We start from the raw sequence: 24,022 nt of genomic DNA, 5'->3' as shown, positions 1-24,022 counted from the left end.
CTTTTAGGCTTTCTGAGCTTAATTTTCCTACCTATAAATTGCCAGACCTGATTATTTCCAATGACTGTTAAGAACCAAATTAGATAATGGACACGAAAGTGGCTGAAAGACTAAAATCGTGCTCTGTAAAAATGTAAGGTGAGGAGAACCAACAATGAGGGGATAAACTGTGAACCAGGGAAACATCTTAAAATTATAGACTAAATTCACAACTTCTGTGCAAAAACCAGGAGTCCCAGGCATGTGGTGTTAGGCTTTGGGAGTAACACACTGGGCTTGTTCTTAATGCACCAGGGGGAAGAGAGGCTGGAGAAACTTGTGTCACAGGTAGAGGGTCGTGACTACAAGCTGTCCAGGTTCTTGGCATTTTGAACAAAGAATTGGACAAAACGTCCAGCAAAGCAAAGAAAGAATAAAGCACAAAAGAACGAAGGCAGGGATTTACTGAAAACGAAAGTACACTCTGGGAGCAGACCCAAGCAGTGGCTCAATGGCCCAGATACAGATTCTTCTTGGGTCCAAATACCCACTAGAAGTTTCCCCTTGGCCACTTCATGCTCACCTCATGTAACTGAAGTGGTAGCCCACAATCAGTCTGATTGGTTGCAGAAAGCAGCCAACCAGAGGCTGAAGAGAAGTTACAAATGTCACACTCAAAGGAAAAAGCCACCAATCAGAGGCTAGGGTGAAGCTACAAAGTTATAGTTCTGTGCAAACCAAGACTCTGCTGGTGTGGACAGCAACCATTCCGACGCTGGAATGAAGTTACACAGTTGCAAAGGAAGACTCCACCTGCACTCACTATGATTTGTGGCAGACAGCCAATTTCCCATCCTCCAGACAGAAAAGGTCAAAGGGAGTAACCTCTGGTCCTTTTGTTACTTAAGCGGAGGGTTACGGTTCTCCTTTCAATTGAGTTCTAGGAAGTCGGTGTGATGTGTCTTCCTTTCAATTGAGTTCTAGGAAGTCGGTGTGATGGGTTTTCCTTTCATTTTAGTTCTAGGAAGTTGGCATGAAACAGCCTTAGGTTCCCTGCCTCCAGACCCTATTCTCCTGCCTCAGTGGCAGCCTGGGTGAGAAGAGGAGACCAAGAGACCTGTTCATAAAAGCCTACTGGCTTGGAATAAAGTCCAAAATTTCTCGGTACAGCATGTAAGACCCTCTACACCTGGTCCCAGTCACATTATGGGCCCATTTCTCTCTAGTCTCATCCCATGCTGAGTGACTCTAGACACTGTGCTGCCTCCCAAAGGTATTCTGCACATCCATGCTCCAGGGCCAGCTACCACCATGGTTTTCTGGCGGTGGTGGCCTCTCCCCAGAGCACCCCATCACCTCTCATCCACCTTTGTGCCACTGTCCCCAGGTATTATTTCTTCTGGTGCTTTGGTCCTTGATCAGTATGTACTACCTTCTAAATAGCTTTCTGTTTCTCCTTCCTCTTTCCTTTGCATTTATCTCTATTTCTAAAATAAGTCTTTTTAAAATTCAACTTTTGCTTTGTTAGATTGAAAGGGTTTTAAAAGGCAGAGGCCATTTCTTATCTTTGTAACACCAACCACTACAAGTATTGTTCCTTTAACTTAATTTACATAAATGTTTATAGAGTGAATATAAACACGGCAATCTCAATACACTCCACTGGAAGACACTGAGCAGTATGCTGAACCTAGGTTATTCTAAAGCAATCCCAACGTTCTCTAATCTAAAATCTGAGTATGTTGAAATCTTAATTCAGGACAAAGACAGGAAAAGCTGCTTCTCATAACCAAGCTTGCTACCAACGGAAAGCTAAGCAAACTCTAGTACAGCATGAATATCCTTTACCCTGGTGGGGTGGGTAATTATTCCTAACCTCAGCTCCAGCCACTCCCCCAGCCCACTGTGCACATCTAACTTTAATGATATCAAGACTACTTGTTCTCCGGCAGATCACATTTTCCCTTATATCCTGTGCCTTTGGACCTGTTGTCCTGTTTGTATGGAGTGTCCTCCCAGAAAAATGCCTTTCATCCTCAAGTCTTAGCTCAAACTGAACTTTCCTCTTTAACATTCCCTGATTTCTTCAGGCGGACTTAGGAAGATCTTTCCAGAAGCACTCACTCCCAACCCCACCCTGGGAACCCACATCTCTATTTTATCCATTATCACACTTCACAAACTATTTGTTTAAAGGCCCCTCTTTTAACAAAGTGTCTCAAAGATAAGATTGGTTCTTATTGTTTTTGCATAGCTAGCTTGCAAACATTCAACAGATACTGAATGAATGAATCAACGACGAATAAAGGCACCACCCAATCTACCAACATCAATTATCTACCAATAGCTACCCTACCCACACTGTGTTCAGGATTCAGTGCTCACTGGTCGGTATGTCTAGAAGAGGCAAACGCAGACTGCAGCACCAACAGTTTTCACCTACCTAAGCAATATTCCCACAGAAACAATACTACCATCAATGTATAGGTTTGCAAGCTGGCCCATCAAGCCCTGTTCAATTTGAAAAATCTAAAATAGTTAAAGCTGTATTGAGGGAAATTAAGATTTCTACTTATTCAGATTCTACATTAGGAAATGTTGGGATTACTTTAGAACTAACTTGGGCTTAGAGTATTTCTCTGTGTCTGCCAGCATAGTGCCATGACTAAAAATGAGAAGTATTTTAGTACAACTCCCTGTCTGTTTTGTAGACTCTCATGGACTAAAAAAAAAACCTAGCCGTCCCTTATAGGATAAACATCTTTGGAAAAACATGTTCCAATTCACTGTGGACTTCTGCATTGCTCACATTTAAAATCAGAGGTTTCCTTTAAACAGAATCTCCATTCTCTTTGCAGATTAGCCATGGCACTTCTCGCGTGTTGGCTGGGCTTTCCACCTCCCTCCCTCTTCTTTCTTTCACCTCCTCCACTTGTATGATCAGGAAAAATTAGTTAAATATTGGCCAAAATAAAACAATAATAAATAAATCTTCTAGGGAAAAAAATTACACTCCATTTACATTGCTCCAACCTCAGTGGGGGCCTCAACACTGCTGAGCCCTGCTCCTTTCTCTCTGGACCACCGAACTCGCAGAGACCTTAGCCACCACTTGCCCCAAACTTCTCTGTTTTGCTCAAACTCCCATCTCAATGCCATCTGTTTTCACTTCCAAATAACACCCTTCTCTCATCCCTCACTTCACAGAGAAATTTACGGCAGCCAGACACGGGTTGTCTTACTCCATTTGGGCTGCTCTAACAAAATGCTATAAACTGGGTAGCTTACCAATAACAGAAAATGGTATTTCTCACAGTTCTGGAGACTGGAAAGTCCATGATTATGGCACCAGTGGATCAGGCGTCTGGCAAGGGTCCACTTTTTGGTTCATGGATGGCACCTTCTCGCTGTGTCCTCACATGGTAGAAGGGAATAGCTAGTTCTCTTTTATAAGGGCACTAATTCCATTCATGAAAGCTCTACCTCCAAGAGCTAATCATCTTCCAAAGGCCCCACCTCCAAATGCCATCACCTTGGAGGTGAGGATGTCAACATATGGACTTGAAGGAGACACAAACATTCAGACTATAGCAGGCTCCCTCTCTAATTTTTAAATAAAGGACCTCACTGTCTGGCAGTCTGTCTCACAAACTCAGTATCTCAAATTAAGCCTCATGGTCAGTTTATAAGGAAGATACATCACACCCAGCTGACAGATGGATGATGAGCAAACTGAGGATCAAAGGGATTAAATGATGTGTCCACAGTCCCATGACTACTAAGTGACAAACAGAACCTGGTTATCCTAACCCTCAGTTCACACTGCATGCACCACATCTGTTTCAGGATAGTCCCATTTTATCTTCTCATTCCCCCTTCATATGTCCCACAGTCTAGCCAAACTGGCCAAATGAACCTACCCAAGCATTTTAACAAATAAACTAGCCTTTGCTTCTTAAAAAAAAAAAAAAAAAAAAGCGATCTTTTTATGATTGCAGAATATTTGCTTATTCTGGGGAGACTGAAGAGGAAGGATCCCTTGAACCCAAGAGCTCAAGTTTGCAGTGAGCTATGATCTCGCCAACGCACTCCAGCCTGGGCAACAGAATGAGATCCTCTCTCAAAAAAAAAAAAAAAAAAAAAAAAAAAAAGAAAAAAAGAAAGTCATCCATAAAAAATAAAAAGAATGAACAATCTACAGTTATACACAATATGAATGAATCACACAACTTTGGGTGCCAGAAACCAAGACACCAAAGAGCACATGCTGTATGATTTCATTTATACGAGGAAAAAAACCAGTCAAAACTATGAGATGCCAATAGAAGTGAGGAACACAGGGCCTATGGAGATGCTGATAATGCTGTTATTCTCGATCTGTCCACTTGATGCATGGATTTGTTCTGTGTATGAAAATTCAATAAACTGTATGTGCATGTGCATATACATGTACACACAGATACAACATACTTGAAGTCAAAAATCAATGTTAATATGTTAATATTTTGGTATGTCTTCATTCTGGTGCTGTTTTTTCCTTTTGGTATTACTGTTTTTAAAAATACAAAAATTCTTATCACCTTGTATGTATAATTTTGTATTCTGTCATTTTTTCCTTATAAAAAAGTAAAGCACTTACCTAAAGTACTGTAAATTCTTCATAAATATTTTAATGGCTGTATAACAATCCATCTGGAGTCTGTACCATAATTTACTTAACCAGTGCCCTGATATCAACCATTAGATGTTTCTAATGTTTATTATTATAAATACTGCTGGAGTAAATGCCCTTACTATTTTAGTTTTTTAGCCACTCTCTCCTCTTACTCAGCTTTTTATGTTTATATTACATATTATAGCTTATATAATATTTATGTACTTACTGTATCCTTAATGGTTGATAATAAACTTCCCCAAATCACAGACCACTTCATTCTTCCTCATAACCTTATGTCAGTCTCCTGAATATGGTCAGGTACTTACTATTTGTTGAAGTGTTTTCGGAAGCCGAGTAAAACTTCCATTCCCATTAATCTAGATTTCAGTATCACCTAAGTCATCCATGTAATATGCATGATTAAGTCAGTCATATTCCAAATTATTCGTTTGGTCTTCACACCTAGTGTTTACTGGCAGTTTGGCATGGTCCTGATTTAGGGTATAAATTCACTCACCGACTAGCTGTGCTGGGCCCACGGATCCACTGAGAATCAGTGAGAGTCAGACAAGTGCCTGCCATTAAAGAGCTTACAGTCAGTGGATAACTAAATATGGATCCTGCTTTCCAGGAGACCCAAAGTCTAGCAGGGAAAGCAATACTAAACCAATCTGGACTTCTCACTCTCGTGATTGAAATCACAAGTGCTCAGATGGGAACAAATACCAATTCCAGAGCCAAACTCTGAAAACTTCTCCTGGGTGGTTACCTTCATGTTTGTTAGTCTGTGGATGAATGTGTCTGCCGTATTTACAATAAATTTTGAAGTGTTTTACAAACATTACTAATGCTATCGTATCTGCCAATGCAAAAGCACAGTACATTTTTAAAGTGCTAATAAAAAGAGACACACACCATAACAGAAACAAAAAGGAAGCTCATTGGAAACAGCTGAGAGTGGTGAAAAAATATTTTTCTTCTTCTGTGTTTTTTTTTTTTCCATATGAAATGAAAACTAGGAAGATTCCTGGAGGGCAAAGGATGAAATACAAGCATTAGTGACTGACCAGAACACAGAAAAGAGATCATCAGAAGTTTTTCCATTCTGAAAGTGCAACAGGATGATCAGTGCCAAAGGTGGGAACTTGGCCCAATGTTAGTTCAGGAGGCCAGAAAATTGTTCCACAACAGAAAGGCTGTGCATAACCAAGGTTCCTTACAATTCAAGAGGTAAGGAGTGAACCTGGAGATCAAGGGCTACTGAGGGGCTCCCCAGAGTCCCACGAAAATCATTAAGAAGCCATGTGCTTGCAGAGATTTTTAATGCAGACAAAGCTGCTCCATTTTAGAAAAAGATACCCCTAGAACATCCAGCAGCAAGGACATAATCAGTTATAATGCTTCAAAGAATCAACTTGCGTTCCTTGAACTGCATCAAGGACCATAAGCTCAAAGACCTCTTAGTCACTTGAAACTCATGAAGAAATGAGCTTAAGAAGAGCCTCTCAGAAGCTTAGTTGTTTGAAGTAGAGGGCTTCTAAAATTACAGCAAAGGAATAAGAACTATGTATGCATATGATATAGAAAAAAGGCACGGTCACCTCCTAAGGGAGTGAGATCCTCCTTCAGGAGAAAGGGACAGCCAGGCTGGTTTTAGTGTTGTCAAGTGCTCTGGCAGGCAAAAAAGACAATGAACCATTTCTTCATGTCATCAAATAGCATGTTCAGATTTTTCAGCATCAATGCATGGGAAGTCTTATTAATGTAGTCCTGCTGACACCTGGTGCTCAGTGCCTGAGAACGGTCAAGGGATGGGAGGGCAGACAAGCAGTAAGGCAGGGCAGCCACCTGGCCAGCCCAGGGTGTGAGACCAGAGCCAGATGTCCGAAGTCCTGTGTATCATAACAGAGTCTGAACTCAATCCTGTGGGCACTGAGAGTTGGGCTTTTAGCAGGTCAGTGACCCAGTGAGATTTCTGTGTCCAAGAGCTCATCTGGCAACATGGAGGATGGGTTTCAGGCGGGGAGACCAGTTAAGAGGAAACAATCTAAATGAGAGATGTTAAATTAGGGTAGTGAATGATGGAAGATGGAGAAAATTTCCTCAGCTGTCCAGGAAGTAAAATCAGAACTAGATGAATTAGTCAAGGCGAGGTGGCACAGGAAAGACAATAATAAGAGTAAGATGAATGATGGTCCCACAAATCCTGGCAGGAAATCAAGGAGGAAGTTAGGTGACACACTGATCCCAAGAAACTGACATAGTTCAGTGGGCAGGGGCCCGGAAATCAGGGCACAGAGCACTGCAGGAGCACAGATTTGGACATTCGGCACCATAAAGGTTGGAGTAAAAACAATGAAGGCGGGTGATGAGTGAGATCACTCATAACAGAAATTCTTACATTCTTAGGATGTGAACTCCTTTCAGAAGTTGATGAAAAATTCTGCAACCTCTCACAAAAAAAAAAAAAAAAAAAGCGGGATGGTGTGGGAAGAAAGAGAGTTTAAAAGCATATGAACATTTTGAAAAAACATATTAGGGAGCTCGTGGCTTTCCCTGCTGCCCACACGGGGACTACAGCTTAAGAAATCTTAAGGAGGCAGGTGAGCAAGGGAGACAGGAGGTGAGTGGGGGTCAGGGGAAATAAAGGTCTAAAGCAGCATTTCTCATCCAGGATGCCACTGGCACAATGCGAGGAAATCTTCACCAGATAGGATGCTGAGTACCCCTGGCATAGCCCCAGGCCACTAAATACCAGATATACCCATATCTTCAGTCTGCAACAACCAAAACATGTCCCCACATATGCCAGAATGGCACCACCCCACTGGAGAACCCCTGTTCAAGAGGGAGCAGACAAGGCAGCAAAGAAAACTTGGAAAGTTCCAGGATGGAAAGAAAAGCAGATCCAATCCTCCAGCCACCCCTCCAAAATATACCCAGGATGTGACCCTTCTCACTTCCCCACCTCCACCATCAGCAAATTAGCCATCCCTTGCAGGGATTGTTGCAATTATCTCCTAACTGGTCTTTCTACTTCTAGCCTTACTTCCCCTTAGCAAACACTTTCCATATAACAGCAGAGTGAGCCTTTTCAATTTTACTAATTCTATTTAACAAACACTTTTATAATACTATCTGCCATGCTCTGTTCTTTACTAATATTAACTCATCTAATCTTTACAACACTATGAGACAAGTATCATTGCTATCTCCATTTTACCGATAAGGCACAGAGAAGTTACGGAACTAATCCATGATCCTACAGCCAGCACGTAGAGGGTTGGGTTTTTACCACAGAAGCCAGCTCCGGAGTCTGTGCTCCTGCCTGCTACCCAGGCTGCACTCCAGTTTATTCATTCCTCTATTCAAGACTCTCAACTGTCTTCTCACTCAGAGTCAAAACCAAGATCCTTGTCATAGCCAATAAGGTCCGAGTTACAGGGACCCCCATTACCTGCTCTGCCTCATCTCCAGCCCTTTGCTCCCTCCAGCCTTACCCACCTGGCGGCTGGGATGTGCGCACACGTGCAAGCACTGGCTCCAGGGCCTCTGCACTGTGCCCTCTATCCAGAGCGTTCTTCCTGCAGACAGCTAGAGAGCTGGCTCCTTCATTTCATTAAGGTCTCTACTCTAATGTGCTCATATTAGCAAGGGCTTCCTATCCATCCAATATCAAACAACACCTCTACTCCCACCCCTAGCATTTTCAATCCCCCCATCTTACTTTTTTCTCTAAAGCATTTATCATCACATAAAGTGAAAATACTTGTTCATTTATTATCTCTCTCCCCCTAGTAGAGAGTGCTCTCCATGCAAACAGGAGCTTTGTGTGTTTTACTCTCTGCTATATCCTCATTCATGGAAGGGAGTGCAGTTCGGCTTTGAATGAACAACTAAAAGAATTAACAAAGAGGCAGGGTGTGGTGGCTTATGCCTGTAATCCTAGCACTTTGGGAGGCTGAGGTGGGCGGATTACCTGAGGTCAGGAGTTTGAGACCAGGCTGGCCAACATGGTAAAACCCCCATCTCTACTGAAAATACAAAAATTAGATGGGCGTGGCGGCACATGCTTATAATCCCAGCTACTCAGGAGGCTGAGGCAGGAGAATTGCTTGAGCCGGAGGCGGAGGTTGCAGTGAGCCGAGATCGTGCCACTGCACTCCAACCTGGCCGATAGAGCAAGACTGATTCAAAATAAATAAATAAATAAATAAAAAATAATGAACAAAGTAAGAGTGATGCCAAGGAAGCAACGTTTCAAGATGAAGGGAGATAGCCCAACAGTGTAAACATGCTGCAAACAACTTCAGTTATATTACGGCTGAAAAGTTTCCACTGGTTTAGGCAATTAAAATATGGATGCCTGTGGCATGAAATGTTTCTAAGAAATAGAACCTGGCTGGGGAGTGAGTTAGCAGGTGAAGTAGTAGCAGCAATAAGCACAGACAACCCCTGTAAGAAGCTGGCTGAGAAAGGAGACAGCTAGAAGCAGCACCAGGATCAATGGACTTGACATATTGTTTCCAGGCCCAGGGCAAGAAGTCAAGGAAAGGCGAGACTGAGTTCGGGAGAGAGAATGGATTACTGATAGAGAAGGGCCTGGAAGACAGCAGGCTACAGGGTGTGCATGGTGAGGAGCTCTTCTCCTACCCTTGCATGACTTAAACAGACGGGGTTGTCTCTAACTCCAGTTATCTTCAGAGCTACTTGCCTGGATAGACTGAAGAGGGGTCAGTGCCTGTCCTCGCCAGACAGCGGAGGTCTGTCCTGCCTCCCAGTTCAAACAAAATGATTATTCAGAGCTCATGGAGTTGGGTAAGGGGAAGGCACAAACTCTCCACTGAGGTATTTCATATCCATTTGTTTCTGTATGTGGATATACATAAACATCTCCTTTATTTCAAAACAACCCAGAGTGAAGAATCAGTGGCCCCATTTAGATATTACAAACTTGAGGCTTGGTAAGGCTCACAACTTCTTCAAGGTTACACCTGTGTAGCCAGGCTTTAATTTAAGTGGGCACTCTTTCCAAATCATGGCGTTACTCAATAGAATACAACAGGGGAAGAACACATAATCAAGACTAGAAAAATTAAAACTAAGTGAATGATCTAGGTTGGGAGGTTTTCAAAGAAAGAAAAGTAATATAATTATCAATAGGAAAGACTGAAAAAAAGTGTATTTGAGATCAGTCAAAAGGGGCAACGTATGTATGTACCATCATCACCAGATTTTATTATTGTAACAGAGAGCAAATAACAAAAAAAGAAAGGAAAAGAGGGAGAAGGAATGTCTGAGTAGGAAAGCCTTCCACAAAGGCTATTGTAAGGAAACTAGAAATGTGATTAAACGTGACAAAAACACATTATCAAGTACTGGCTTGGAGATAGTTACTTTTCCTTTAGTTGGTTATCCAGCTGTGACACAATACCAATACTGTGTGATACCGTGTGTATATCAACTGATATAATAAGAAAGGATGTAACAGACAACTGATTTTTGACAAGGGTGCAAAGGCAATTCAATAGAGAAAGAATAGTCTTTTCAACAGTGTTGGAACAACTGTATTTTCATATGTAGGAAATTAACTTCCATCCATAACTCACGCCATATAAGAAACACAAAATGCATCACAGATCTAAATCTAAAACATAAAACTTCTAGAAGAAAACATAGGAGAAAATCTTTATGACCTTAGGCTAGGCAAAGATTTCTTTTTTTTTTTTTTTTTTTTTTGAGACGGAGTCTCGCTCTGTCACCCAGGCTGCAGTGCAGTGGCCGGATCTCAGCTCACTGCAAGCTCCGCCTCCCGGGTTCACGCCATTCTCCTGCCTCAGCCTCCCGAGTAGCTGGGACTACAGGCGCCTGCCACCTCGCCCGGCTAGTTTTTTGTATTTTTTAGTAGAGACGGGGTTTCACCGTGTTAGCCAGGATGGTCTCGATCTCCTGACGTCGTGATCCACCCATCTCGGCCTCCCAAAGTGCTGGGATTACAGGCTTGAGCCACCGCGCCCCGCCCTAGGCAAAGATTTCTTAAATACCACACCAAAAGCCCAATCTATAAAAAACAAATTTGTAAGTTGAACCTCATCAAAATTAAAACCTTCTGCTTTTCAAAAGTCACTGTTAAGAAAAAGATGAAACACAAATGGAGAAATTCTTTGCAAAGCATATATTTGATGAAACACTTGTATTCAAAATATGTAAGAATTCTCAAAATTTAACAATAAGAAAACAGTCAACCCAATAAAAACACCAGCAAAAGACTAGGACACTTCACCAAACAAGATACAAATACAGCACAAAAAAACACATAAAAAGATACTTAACATCCGTAGTTATTAGAGAAATGGAAATTAAAACCACAATGATGGCTGGACACACGGCTCATGCCTGTGATCTCAACACTGGGAGGCCGAGGCGGGAAGACTGCTTGAGGCCAGAAGTTCAACACCAGCCTGGGCAACACAGCAAGACCTCATCTCTACAAAATAAAATATTTTAAAAAACAGCTGGGCATGGTGGCACATGCCTGTGGTCCTAGCTACTTAGCAGCTATGACTGTACTACTGTACTCCAGCCTGGGCAACAGAGCAAGACTGTAAAAATTCACAACAAAATACCACAAATGGCTAAAAAAGACCAACTATGCCAAGTGTTGACAAGGATGCAAAGGAAACAGCATGTTTACCTGCTGGTGGTAAGAATATAAAATGGTACAATCACTTGGGAAAACAGTTTGATAGTTTCTTAAAAAGCTAAGCACACAGCTACCATATGAGCCAGTCATTCCACTCCTGGGTACTTATCCAAGATAAATGAAAGTATAAGTCTATACAATACTTGTATGCAAGTATTCATAATAGCTTTATTTGTAATAGCCAAAAATTAGCAACAATTCTAATGTTCATCAAAAGGTAGATAAATGAGTTGTTGTATACTCACACAATGAAATACTACTCAGCAACGAAAAGGAATAAACTACTACTACATACATCAACATGAATGAATCTCCAAATAATTATTCTGAGTTTAAGAAACCTCAACAAAAAAAGTACATTGCTGCATAATTCCATTAATCTAAAATTCTAGAAAATTTGAACTACTCTATAGTGACAGACCAGTGGTTTAGAGGAAAGGGGAGAATGGAAGGAAAAGAAATTACAAAGGAGAATGAGAAAATTTGGGTTGGGCATGGTGGCTCTTGCCTGTAATCCCAGTACTTTGGGAGGCGAAGGTGGGCGGATCATTTGAGGTCGATAGATAAGCCTGGCCAACGTGGCAAAACCCAGTCTCTATTAAAAATGCAAAACTCAGCCAGCCATGGTGGCACAAGCCTGTAGTGCCAGCTACTTGGGAAGCTGGGCAGAACTGCCTGAACCTAGGAGGCAGTGGTTGAGTGAGCCAAGATCATGCCTCTATACTCTAGCCTGGGCAATAGAGCAAGACCCTGTCTCAAAAAAAAAAAAAAGGAAAGAAATTTGGGAGAGTGATGTGGGAATGATTTCATGTGTATACATAGATCAAATCTTGTAAAATTGTACAGTTAGGTATGTGCAGTTTACTGTGTGTCAATGATACCTCAACAAAGCTATTTAAGGCTGGGTGTGGTGGCTCATGCCTGCAATCCCAGCACTTTGGGAGGCCGAGGCGGGCATATCACGAGGTCAGGAGATCGCGACCATCCTGGCTAACATGGTGAAACCCCATCTCTACTAAAAATGTAAAAAATTAGCCAGTTGTGGTGGCGGGCGCCAGCAGTCCCAGCTACTCCGGAGGCTGAGGCAGGAGAATGGCATGAACCCGGGAGGCGGAGCTTGCAGTGAGCTGATATGTGCCACTGGACTCCAGCCTGGGAGACAGAGTGAGACTCTGTCTCAAAAAATCAATTAATCAATCAATAAAATAAAGCTGTTTTAAAAAAGAAATATAAGGGAAGGTAGTCATTATACACTAAAAAAGAAAAAATATAGCACAAATAAACTACTATAAGATATTCTGACATTTAACATATTAGAACTTTCTGTAGAAATGAACAAATTTTACCTTCAACATTACAAAACGTCTCTATTTGTCACTGGTATGTCTACAGTAGAGTTTCATAGATTATAAATCCATTCAAATATTTTAAGCAAAAATAAGGGTAAAACTTACTTTCTGCCCAATATCTATCCATTAAAGAAAACTCCAATTTCTTTTAAACATACATACTTGTATCTGGAAGAATAATTTAGTCTTAAGCAATTTTCCAATAGTAAAATTACTATAAGGATAAACATGATTTAGCACTCATGAGCCAATGATAGCTAACAACAGTGACAAAATATAACACCAGTGACAAAATATATTACCTACATAAAACCTGGTGGCAAACTATCACAGCTCTCCTCTTGTTATAACCTGCATTTACATCTGATTTCTTTTCAAAACAAAGAGTAAAACATATGTTAATGAGTAAGAAAATATGTTTCTACATACATAAAATTTGGACAGCCCTACAGTTCACTGTAATATCTTGTGATATATCTGAATGTGATTTTTTAAAAAACAAAAACAAAAACGCTTGCTAAGAATAGCCTTCCACATCCTATAGCAAGTCTGTGAAATAAATGGGTAATAAATATTATTGGTGTCAAAAAGCTCCAGGCAACTTTTTCAAGGTCACCCAAGTAACCAGTGGACATATATACATGATGGAAAAAAAAAATAACAAGGGTTCCCAACCATAACTTTCCTCTCCTCCACAGCGGCAGCTACTCGTGATGCGAATGTCCTGCAGGCACAGAGGCCTTGCACAAGGCAAATCACCTGGTGTACCCCTCTCAGGGCTTGCTCTCAACATTTTTAAAATCACGTCTAAATAAGCACCAAGGTAAGGGTCTGGCTTGCAGGGGCATCTCTCTCTTCTCATGCCTTCCTGGTTAGAAAATCAGGAGTGGGGAAATGTAGGAACAAAAGGAACAATTTTCTTTTGTGAAGCAAATGTATGGAAAGAAAGCCTAAGCTTCACTTTTCCAATTCTGACCAGATAAACTACTCACTCCTCCTCTAATAGAGCACCCAACAGGGGCTCAAAGATGCTGCTTTCATCCTCCTTGCTCTCCCAACCCAAGAGCACCCGGGCTTGGGAAACCTCAGGGTCCAGACCACTCAAATGATCACAGTTTGGGAACCCCCGAGGTGGACTGCAGAGGAGTATGTTCTGAAGGAGAATCAGCCCCAAAGTGCCCCCGCACACTCAGTGATCTATAAGATACAAAACTAGAAAGAACTAGAACTACACTCTAAGGGTGTGAGGAAATAATTTTTAAGGAATACTAAGGTCCTAAAAAACAAGTCAAGAGAAAAATGCAGAATTATGTAAGAAGTAGAGATTACAAACATCAATAACAGACATAAGTACTTCAGAGTTAGAGGACATCAAGCTAATATTTCGTAAAGAGCAACCACATGACAAAAATACTCAAAGCTGTAAGCCTTCCTCAGACTTGGAAGGTCATGAGACTTTTTTTGGCTAAAATAAGGAATGCTTTAATGACAGAGAAGAAAAGAACTTCCAGACTTCTAGGTGGCTCCCATTTAAAAACAAAAACAAAAACAAAACGAAACAAAAAAAACTCCTCCTCTCTCTTAAGTGTATGGTCCAGTGATGTCTAGTTACCATGCAAGTCACATCAACAGCTGGACAGCACTGAGCATCCTTAGAACTCTAACTCTTGTTTTTCTACTAAAGTTTTCCCAACCTTCCTTTGATGTCTGGCACCACCATCCAACAGCAGCTGACTAACGTGTTACCATGTGACGCTGTGTAAAATAGTAAGGCATAGTAAGATTTTTTTTCCTTTCAGTAAGCCTCTGCTGATTTAAAAAAAAAAAAAGGATAATTATTTTAATGACATATTTAGAAAAAGGATTATGTACAACAGAAAGTCACAAGGGTAACACTAATTAAAAGGTGTCTCAATTTATTACTGTGAATCTTTCACAGAGCCTACATGCATTTTTACCTGATATTTGCAAAGGTCATTTCATACTACACGTACAATCAGCAAAGAAGGAATACAGAAAACTGTGGGTCTGGCTTTTCTATAAAGAAAAACAAATTTAACAGTGATAAAGAAGGCAATCAAGATACAAATACAGAAGCCAGGCATGGTGGCACACACCTGTAGTCCCAGCTACTCAGGAGGCTGAGGCAGGAGGATCACTTGAGACCAGGAGTTAAAGACCAACTGGGCAACATAGTAAGACTCCATTTCAAAAAAGAGATAAAGATACAAATTGATATTACGATCTTACTCATATCAACATATTTATTGAGCACCTACTACATATACCAGGCACTGGTGAATAAACCAGGTATTATTAACTTCATATTAACCTCTAGGGCAAGAGGAGGACCCTAAGTGATCAAATAATATATAAATTGTGGTAAATATTCAGAAGGAAAAGTGATTATGTTATGAGGGAGAAAATAAAGGACCTCCAATTCACATGATGATAAGGGTGGCCTTGTCAGAGAAGACCTTTATGAGAAAGGATATTTGAGCTAGCACTCAAGGATGAGAAGTTACTCAAGGAGCTGATCCTAAATAGACCAACAGCATTGAGCCACAGCCCTGAGGCTAGCCTGCTGGAGAACTAGCCAAGATGACAGCAAGATATCCAAGTGGAGGTAGGGACCAAATCATGCAGGACCCTGAAGTAATGTCAAGGATTTGGTATCTTATCCCAAAAATAAATAAATGTGTTTCCTGAGAATCTTGACAACTTTAAGATAGCAAATGACTTTTTTTTTTTTTCTTTTTCAGGCTGCTGGTAGGAAAACAGACTGGAAGGGGTGCAGAGTGTGTGCAGGAGGCACTGCACCAAGGAAAGATAGTACAATACAGTGGCTTGCATTAGGATGGTGGAATAGTGGGGACTGAAAATCAGACCAGTTTGAAAGGGATTTTTGCAATAAAAATGGACAGCAGGACTTCATGATGGACTGGTTTGCTAGGGCTAACAGAAGAAAAGAGAGAGTGGAGCGAGCTACTCCTTGGATGGATGAGATGAAAAATGGAGGAGGAACAGTTTGAAAGTTTGAGTGACCAAGAGCTCAATTCTGAAGGAGTTTGAGATGTTGCCATTTATTGGCTGAAATGTGCCAGGCACATCTAATATATATTATATGTTCTACTCACCATAGCATCCCTTTCAGTAGTAGTATCCCCATTTTCCAGATATCCAACTGTAGATCACAGAGGCTGAAGTGGCATGGCCGAGCTCGCTCACCTCGGGAGTGACAAAGTCACATGTGCAACCCAAGTCTGGCTGGCAGTGGGGTAAACATTCTTTCCACTATACGGAATACTTGGAAACTCTCTCTATACTTTGAATTTTTAAGTCTATTTAGGGTTGGAGCAAGTTAGCACCAAAGAAGAGTAAATAAACGTTATATTATTTTTTAATCCATATCTTTAATTTATGATGCATGTATTTCTATCCAACTCCCATTCCCACTCCACTTTTACCTGCAAAGAGTTTTGTAATGTTTTGAACACTAGCACGATATCTAAGATCTTAATGTTTTATAATAAAGGAGCAAAGCCATTATGCCAGGAATTACCCATAAGAAAAGGGCAACAATATCCTGCAACAAACAATATTTTTACTTCCAAGTCATTATATACATCAACATAAAACAGATAATAAATGAGTCAGAAACCCTGAAGAACTAATCATTTCTCAAAATACAAGGCAGTCAGGTCAAAAACTGACGTAAGTCACCATGTACAGAAGCCTACAAGAGCCAAACACTGAAGACTCAGGTTAAAAGGTTGCAACTTTAAAAAATAAATAAAAGGCAAAACAAATTATACAACTATGTCGAATTTTAAATCTGTATTTCCCAAATATCTGAACCAAATGCCAAATTCAGGAAACACGCAACCTATAAACAACTTCAACACTCTCTGTTCTTTGTAATTGCTTTTTCCTGAAGCACACTGACACTTCTGCAAAGTGAAGTGCCTTTCCTGCCTGCACAGCCCCATGATTTGCTCCCTCTCAGGGCCCTCGAATGCACCCCTAAGCTACTAAAGCCCAGAAATAAGGTTTGATCAATAAACCTAGAAAGAACTCGATGTATTGCTGCCAATTGTGCCCATCACAGAAAGTACCACCTGGAGACTCTTGAGGAAAAAATGAGGAAGGGGGAGATTTTTGAAAGGTTTTATCATCTGTATAAATACAGCAGTATAGACACATCTGTATAAATACATCTGTATAGATACAACAAATGTATCTGTATAATACAACAAAGTATAACAAATTATAACAAATTGTACTTTGTTGTATTTGGTCCCTGAATAGAATCATCATCAAACATATGTTCAGTCTTCTTCAAGTGGGGGATGGTCATGTGTAATTTTATGGTTTGGGAAGAGTGCTTCATGGAGATAAAAAAAATTAAAAGTACCATTAGTATGCCCGCTAAAAGATAAAACTCACACAAACCACTTCCCCAAATGATAGTGCTGTCTCCTGCGTCCTGATTTTTGCGTCTACCCTGCACCTCTCCCTGCAGAGAGCTGGCTGGCATTCACTACCGCCTCACTCAGGCAAAGAACAGTATGTCGAAAACCCATTAAGAAAGCTTCTCATTTTCTGTTCCTTCATAACATGATGGCAACTCCTGGCAACTCCAAGATGAAAGGCAAAAAAGAAAATAAAAACTACCTGGGGCCCCCTACCAGAATGAGTGGTTAATCTAATGGAGAGAAAAGCAGAGATGCATACATATTTAAAAATGCTTCCTGGGGACAAAGCAGGTCTAATGAATTGCTGAGCCACAATCTACTGGAAAATCCATAAATGTTCGTCCCTGTTGTCACAGGGCTAGAGGAATTTTTTTTAATGCAATGCTTTAATGCTAACCTGACAGGGCTAACCTGACAGGTTTAAGTCATCTATGAAACGTGATTTGCATTCATTTCGCTTCTAACTCCCTAAAGATCAGGAACAATATTGACCCGCAATTATATATCCTACGTTGCACCGTTCAAGATGCCATTTGATGCTGGGAAAGTAGTGGTTTAGCAACACCAGGCGGCTCTATGATGCTAAAATAACAACCAACACTGGATTCCGAACCCAAGCACTTATCTTTTAAAACCCAGTGCCGCACCAGGACCCATATTCAAAGCTCGCGTCCCTTCAGGTTGAATCTTTCGGCTTTGTGCGATTTACCCTCTCAAACTTTCTAGTTTGCAAGACAGAATTACTTTGAACGTCCCCTCTTCTGGACTCCTCTCCCCAAAGGGACTGGCGGCAAAGGAGAATAGAATGCAGATGGTTAATAGTTCAAATGAAATTTAAAAACCTATAAAATAAGCGTTCACCAAACCGCCATCCCGCAAGCGAGCATCCGATTTCCATTCGAAGGAAAAAATATTTCAAAAACCAGACATAAAATTTCCTTCGCAAGAAAAGTGGCCTCTAAACTCTCTTGCCAAGGACACTGGGAGGAAGCAGAAAAGCAAAACCAAGCTCGTACTTTTCAGTCCGCGGCTTGTGTGCCGCGGGAAGAGGCGCAAAGGGTGACACACCAGGAAAGGTGAACGCAGCGGGAGCGGGAGCCCGCGGCGGGGCAGGGTGGGGGCGCAACGGACGAGGGACCCAAGGTGCGGAGAGAGGGGCAACCGCGCGGAGGGCAGCTCCGAGGCTGCAGGCAGCGCGGGCGGGGTCTCCGGCGCAGCCCGGATCGCCGCCGCAGAGTAAAGTTAATACTTACTCAGTTTCGCAACTGCGCCGCCCCCGCAGGCCGCCCGGCAGGGCCGGCCGGGGCGCTGGGGACGCGGCGGCACCCGGAGCTCCGCGGCCGCCCAGCGCCTGTCCCCGCGCCGCACTCCCCGGCGCGCCGCGCGCCGCGCGCCCCGCACCCCGCACCGGCGGGAGGCCCCGGGCCCCCGGCGCTTCCTCTCCGCGCACCTCCCGGCCCGCGCTAGGTGAGTGTGGACGCCACTGGCGGGGGTGCCGCGGTGCGCGAGCGCTCGGCCAGGGGCAGAGACGCCGCGGGAGCCGCCCCCAGTGCCACCGCCGCCGCGGGCGGGAAGGGCGAGGCTCGGCGAGGCTGGGCGAGGACCTGGGCGGCAGACGCTGAGCGGGGAGCGGCGCGGAGCGCCGGACGAACGCGGGCGTAGAAGTCGGCGGCCCGCTCGCTCCCGCGGCTGGTGCCTCTGGGCTGGGGGCCGGGCTGGGGGCCGGGCCGGGCCGGTCGGCCGGGCGGCTCCGCCCCTTCGCCGGGCCGCGGCTGAGCGCGCGAGAGGAGCGGCGCGGGGGCGCCCCCCTCAGCCCGGCGCTCGGGTTTCAGCTGCCGCTCCCCCGCGCCCCGCCCGCGCCTGGCCCGCTCGCCGGCGCCGGGAGAGACCTCGTAACGGAACTGGGACGCCAGCGCTGCATTGTGGGAGCTTTTAAAGCGGCGGGGAGCGCGGCGCGACCCTCGGGCCCACCGGGCCACGCTCGCCCGGCCCAAGACGCAGCCCCGCAGTCGCCTGGACCGCGACGCACCGTGGCCTGAGGACCCGAAAGCCGGGCGCGGGGAGATGACCGGTGGCTCGTGACTCTCCCACGGGTAAAATCTTACACAGCCTGGGGCTGAGACTTGTCAAACTGCCCTCTACGGTCACCCGGAAAGTAGGAGGCTTTTTCCGCAGAGAGAAAAAGATTTAAAAGAGCCCTTCCATCCCTCCTCCAAGGACCTTGGTTTGAATTGCTTTTCATCTGCAGTGGCTGTGATTCAGCGTCCCTCTTAGCACCAGGCAATGACAGAGGCGGGGGGGGGGGGGGGGGGGGGGGGAGGAAGGGGGGGCAGGGTAGTAGAAAAAAAAAGAAAGAAAGAAGGAAAGAAAGAGAAGACAGCAAATGAATCAAACGGACGTGAGTAACAAAAGTTTAGAAAGAGCTGGGCTGGGATTCAGAAAAACGCCTCATGCCCCCGCCCCGCTACACTCCCAACTCCTTTAAAAATAGCAGGTAATCAAGGAAGGAAACGGGTGCTTTCATATGGAAATACAGATGTGTATGTTGTTTTGCGTATTCTACTATTTTTTGTGTGTGACATGCAATTACTCAAGGCACTGGGCAGAATTCAGCCTTTGGATTTTGTGGTCACACACACCCCAACTCCGCAACAGCTATTTATTCGCAGGGCGATGGGGTGCGGATAGTTGATGACATACAAGAAAGCACTCCAATTAAAATGCCCTCCCCCCCCGCCTTTTAGTTTTCCAGACACTTGCTTTTTTTTTTCTTTTTTTAAACATTATTAAAACAAGAATATTAAACTTGAAGCAGAATTTGTTACGGCATATCTGACTCAGGAACTGATTTAAGGTTTGGGGTTTTTTGGCCGTTTGTTTCTTCCTCTTGTTTTTTGACCTTAAGTTAACTCCACACCTCATTAGTTCTTGGCCTGTAGGTGGACTGAGAAGAGAACCATGGTAAGACTTAAATTTGTCAAATCAACATTTGGAGAGGAGAAAGTTCGCTGTGATTCAAATGCAAAACCAAAGGGAATGTGATTTAAAAGTCAACCTGTAGGGCATGGATCCTCCCTTAACCCTACTAGACTCTTTTCAAAGGAGTTGCCTAGCCTTAAGGTGAATGTTTCCTAACCTCTCATTCCCTTCTCAGCCTTTCACTCCACTGAACAACATTAGCCATTGCTTAATTGCCAAATCTAATGGAAAAATTTAATTCCCATCTTGTGCCTTTTGTGGCATTTGCCAATGTTGACCTCTCCTTAGAACTTTCTGCCTTTCCACTGGGCACGGTGGCTCACGCCTATAATCCCAGCACCTTGGGAGGCCAAGGTGGGCAGATCACCTGAGGTTGGGAGTTCAAGACCAGCCTGACCAACATGGAGAAACCCCGTCTCTACTAAAAATACAAAATTAGCCGGGCATAGTGGCACATGCCTGCAATCGCAGCAACCTGGGAGACTGAGGCAGGAGAATCACTTGAACCTAGGAGGTGGAGGTTGCAGTGAACCAAGATCAAGTCATTGCACTCCAGCCTGGGCAACAAGAGTGAAACTCTGTCTCAAAAAAAAAAAAAAAAATTCCTCCTTTCTTTGGCTGTGGTAGTGATCCCTCTTTTGTGTACTTCTTGAAGCGGGGGTTAGTTATAGCAGGCAAGAGTGTGGTTATCGTTGGACCAGGATTCAGGATCTGACTGAGTAGCTGACTCTTAATCCAGTTTGTAGTGATCACCAGGAGGATCTGGACCTCAGTGTTATCACATCTAGAGGTGAGCAAGTTGACTGACTCCTGATAACCAACTCTTATATGATGAGCATTTAAATCAGGACAGAACTTCTTGATTGGATAACATACCCACTATTTAGGAAAAACCCTTCCTAAAAATCCAGGTACCTAGTGAGGTATCGTCACCTCCAGTCTTACTGGTGGCTGCCAAAGTCAGTGAATTTGCCTCCATCCAGTGCTGGAAAAATGCAGAAAAAATCTCCACCCTGCCTAGCCCGTTTGGTTAATGCATTCTTTCTTCAGAGTATCGTACAATTTGTTTTAAGCTTTTTAAGCTATAATCACATCCCTGTTAAGCCTTCCTGAGATCACACCAAATGTCCTTGATGGGAATTGTCAACAACCCTTACTTCTGGTTTCTAATGATATTCCAGGAAAGGAGCCTAACTAGAGTCAGTGAGTATTCATGCACTTCAAACCCTGTGACATAATAAGATTTGATTTTTAAGAAACAGCTTGAGAGGATGGATTCAGAAAAGAGGCAAATCCAAAGGGAGAGTCTAAACTGGAGAGCAGTGGGAATGAACAGGAGGAGGCTGTATGAGAGAGGAATTGGTCATCTTATAGACCTGGAGGTCAGAAATCTAAAATCAAAGTGTGGGTTGTGTTCCTTCTGGAGGATTGAGGGGAGAATTCATTTCTTTGCCCTTTTCAGCCTCTAGATGCCACCTGCATTCCTTGGCTTGTAGTCCCTTCCTCTATGTTCAAGGCCAACTGCATAACATCTTCCCCCCTTTCTTTGTAACCTCTGCTTCATGGTGATGGGAACATCTCTCTCTCTGATAGTAGGAATTGATTTAGATGCTTTTCTAGCCATGTGTATTATGAACTAAATGCAATTGAATTACTTATGGGAGGAGATGACAGGTGATCTCATTACTTGTCAAATCATCATTAGATAACTGACTTGACTGTTAAGATTTCTGAAGCCATGATCTATTACCTCAGCTAAATCTGTATCAATCTGGTGACCCATGTAACTGACACCAAGGTGTTAACACTTTAAGAAAACCTAGTTTATGTTTGCAGCTCCTGAGGATAAATCCCTTTATCTTGAAATACCTGGAAACCCCTTTTTAATGTCCAGTGGAATCATATTGCCAAGTTTGACAAATGTGTCTAGACCAGCATTTCCCAAACAACCCACCAGAGAACACCAGCCTGTAAGATGGTGATATCGTTTGGATGTTTTTCCCCTCCAAATTTCGTGTTGAAATGTGACCACCATGTTGGAGCTGGATCTAGTGGAAGGTGTTTGGGTGATGGGGGCAGATCTCTCATGTATGGCTATGTACCCTCCCTTCAGTAGTGAGTTCATGAAAGATCTGGATGTTTAAAAGATCTCTCTTTTGCTCCTGCTCTTGCCAAGTGATATGCCAGCTCCACCTTTGCCTTCCACTATGATTGGAAGCTCCCTGAGGCCTCACTAGGAGCAGATGCCCATCCCATGCTTCCTATACAGCCTACAGAACTGTGAGCCATAATAAACTATGAATTATAAATTGCCTTTTTAGCAATACAAATGGACCGGTACAGACGGGATGCTGGGAAGACAGTTGTTCCACCTTCGGTAAAGTCCATGGAACACAGTTGTTACTATATTCTAGGCCAGCCAAGATGCTTGTACTCAGAAAGGGGTGGTCTCAGGACCATAGGAAAGTAAAAAAATAAAAATAAGAAAATTAAAAAGGGATTGTCAATGAATCAGAATTAATCAAGGGCAAAGTCTTAGGAAGTTCCTTCATGAGGAAGTCTAGGGGGGGCTATGGAAATGAAAATTTTTAAATAAATAGGTATGTGGTGCTAGCAGGAATAAATTATGGACTTGTGAATATAACATAAGATTCTTTATTACCTGGTCTCACCCATCTTTCCACCTCTGCCCCCCTTCTTCCCCGACTCTGTGTTTCACCCATAATAAACTACTTACAGCTTCCTAATGTTAAATTTACCCTAAAGCTGCCTCCTTAAATATTTTAAGTTCAACCTAAAGGTTCTCCATACATAGTGAACTATAAACTAATGATTAAACAGATTGTAACCTACTCTTGTACCAGTCGCCAAGTTTCAGCCAATCAGAGGTGGCCAACTGTTCCAACCATGCTCAAATAAGGGAAATGTCATGGTGTAACCAATCCAGCTGTTTCTGTACCTCACTTCTGTTTTCTTAGGTCACTTTCCTTTTTCTGTCCATAAATTCTCTCCAACCACTCAGCAGCACTGGAGTCACTCCAAAGCTGTCCTGGTTCAGGGGTCTGTCTGATTCACAAGTCATTCTTTGTTCAGTTGAGCTCTGTTAAATTTAATTTGTCTAAAGTTTTCCTTTTAACAGATGGTGTCAGAAATGGACCCCAAAGTAGATCTCCCAGTGACCCCCCCAGGAGCACTGAGTGACCAAAAGAGGTATCTGCTGGGCCCGTCCTCTCGCAGTGTCCACTGCTTTTTTGCAGCAACTGGGGATTGTGGCTACATTCTCTCTCAGATTCTGAAGCTCCATACATTGCCATTTTCAGCTGTTCGAGCTTGCTTGAGCAAATTTTTTATCTTAGCTGAGTTTGGAAGTCGATAGACATTGGGCTGGGTCCAGGATTTGATTGGATCTGATAATTAACTGGCTTGGATCCAGTTAGATGCCTCGGGTATCTGACTGGGTCAGACAGATACCGCCAGTAAATATTTTAATAGCAATACTGCAGGGGTATGAACTCTGGCTTTAAGAAACTCACAAGGAATTTTATGTTCTATACCCTTTGTTTCTTTTTCTTGTGTGCTTCGGTCGGGAAAAATCATTAGTCAAGTTAATCAAGGGGATTTAAGAGCCAAATACAAGATTCAACATAAAAATGGAATCCTTGGGCTGGGCGTGGTGGCTCAGGCCTGTAATCCCAGGACTCTGGGAGGCTGAGGCGGGCGGATCACCTGACGTCAGGAGTTCCAGACCAGTCTGGCCAACATGGTGAAACCCCGTCTCTACTAGAAATACAAAAATTAGCCGGATGTGGTGGTAGGTACTTGTAATCCCAGCTACTTTGGAGGCTGAGGCAGGATAATCACTTGAATTCTGGAGGCAGAG

At 43.1% G+C, this 24,022-nt stretch overlaps 2 protein-coding genes across 6 annotated transcripts in view; both read right to left on the bottom strand.

The window, feature by feature from the left end:
- The window catches only part of RASSF8 (Ras association domain family member 8), a 115,311-nt gene extending 96,448 nt beyond the window's left edge, over nt 1-18,863 (bottom strand). For 2 of the 3 annotated variants that reach the window (XM_050746747.1, XM_050746748.1), the window contains exon 1: nt 18,417-18,863. The gene's annotated coding sequence lies outside the window, so the exon portion shown is untranslated. The remainder of the gene's footprint in view (nt 1-18,416) is intronic. The other variant, XM_050746744.1, reaches the window with a different exon arrangement.
- MED21 (mediator complex subunit 21) overlaps nt 1-24,022 on the bottom strand; it is a 1,150,573-nt gene that overhangs the window by 1,072,618 nt on the left and 53,933 nt on the right. The window contains exon 1 of one of the 3 annotated variants that reach the window (XM_050746766.1): nt 19,891-19,895. The exons of the other annotated variants lie outside the window; for them this stretch is intronic. The gene's annotated coding sequence lies outside the window, so the exon portion shown is untranslated. Of the gene's footprint in view, nt 1-19,890; nt 19,896-24,022 lie in introns of those variants that run through there. 3 annotated transcript variants of the gene reach the window in all.

Source organism: Macaca thibetana, chromosome 11 (assembly GCF_024542745.1).
Source record: "Macaca thibetana thibetana isolate TM-01 chromosome 11, ASM2454274v1, whole genome shotgun sequence".
In the NCBI taxonomy this organism is placed as follows: domain Eukaryota; kingdom Metazoa; phylum Chordata; class Mammalia; order Primates; family Cercopithecidae; genus Macaca; species Macaca thibetana.
The sequence above is the reverse complement of the archived record's forward strand: the minus strand, read 5'-3'. Positions and strand labels throughout refer to the sequence as shown.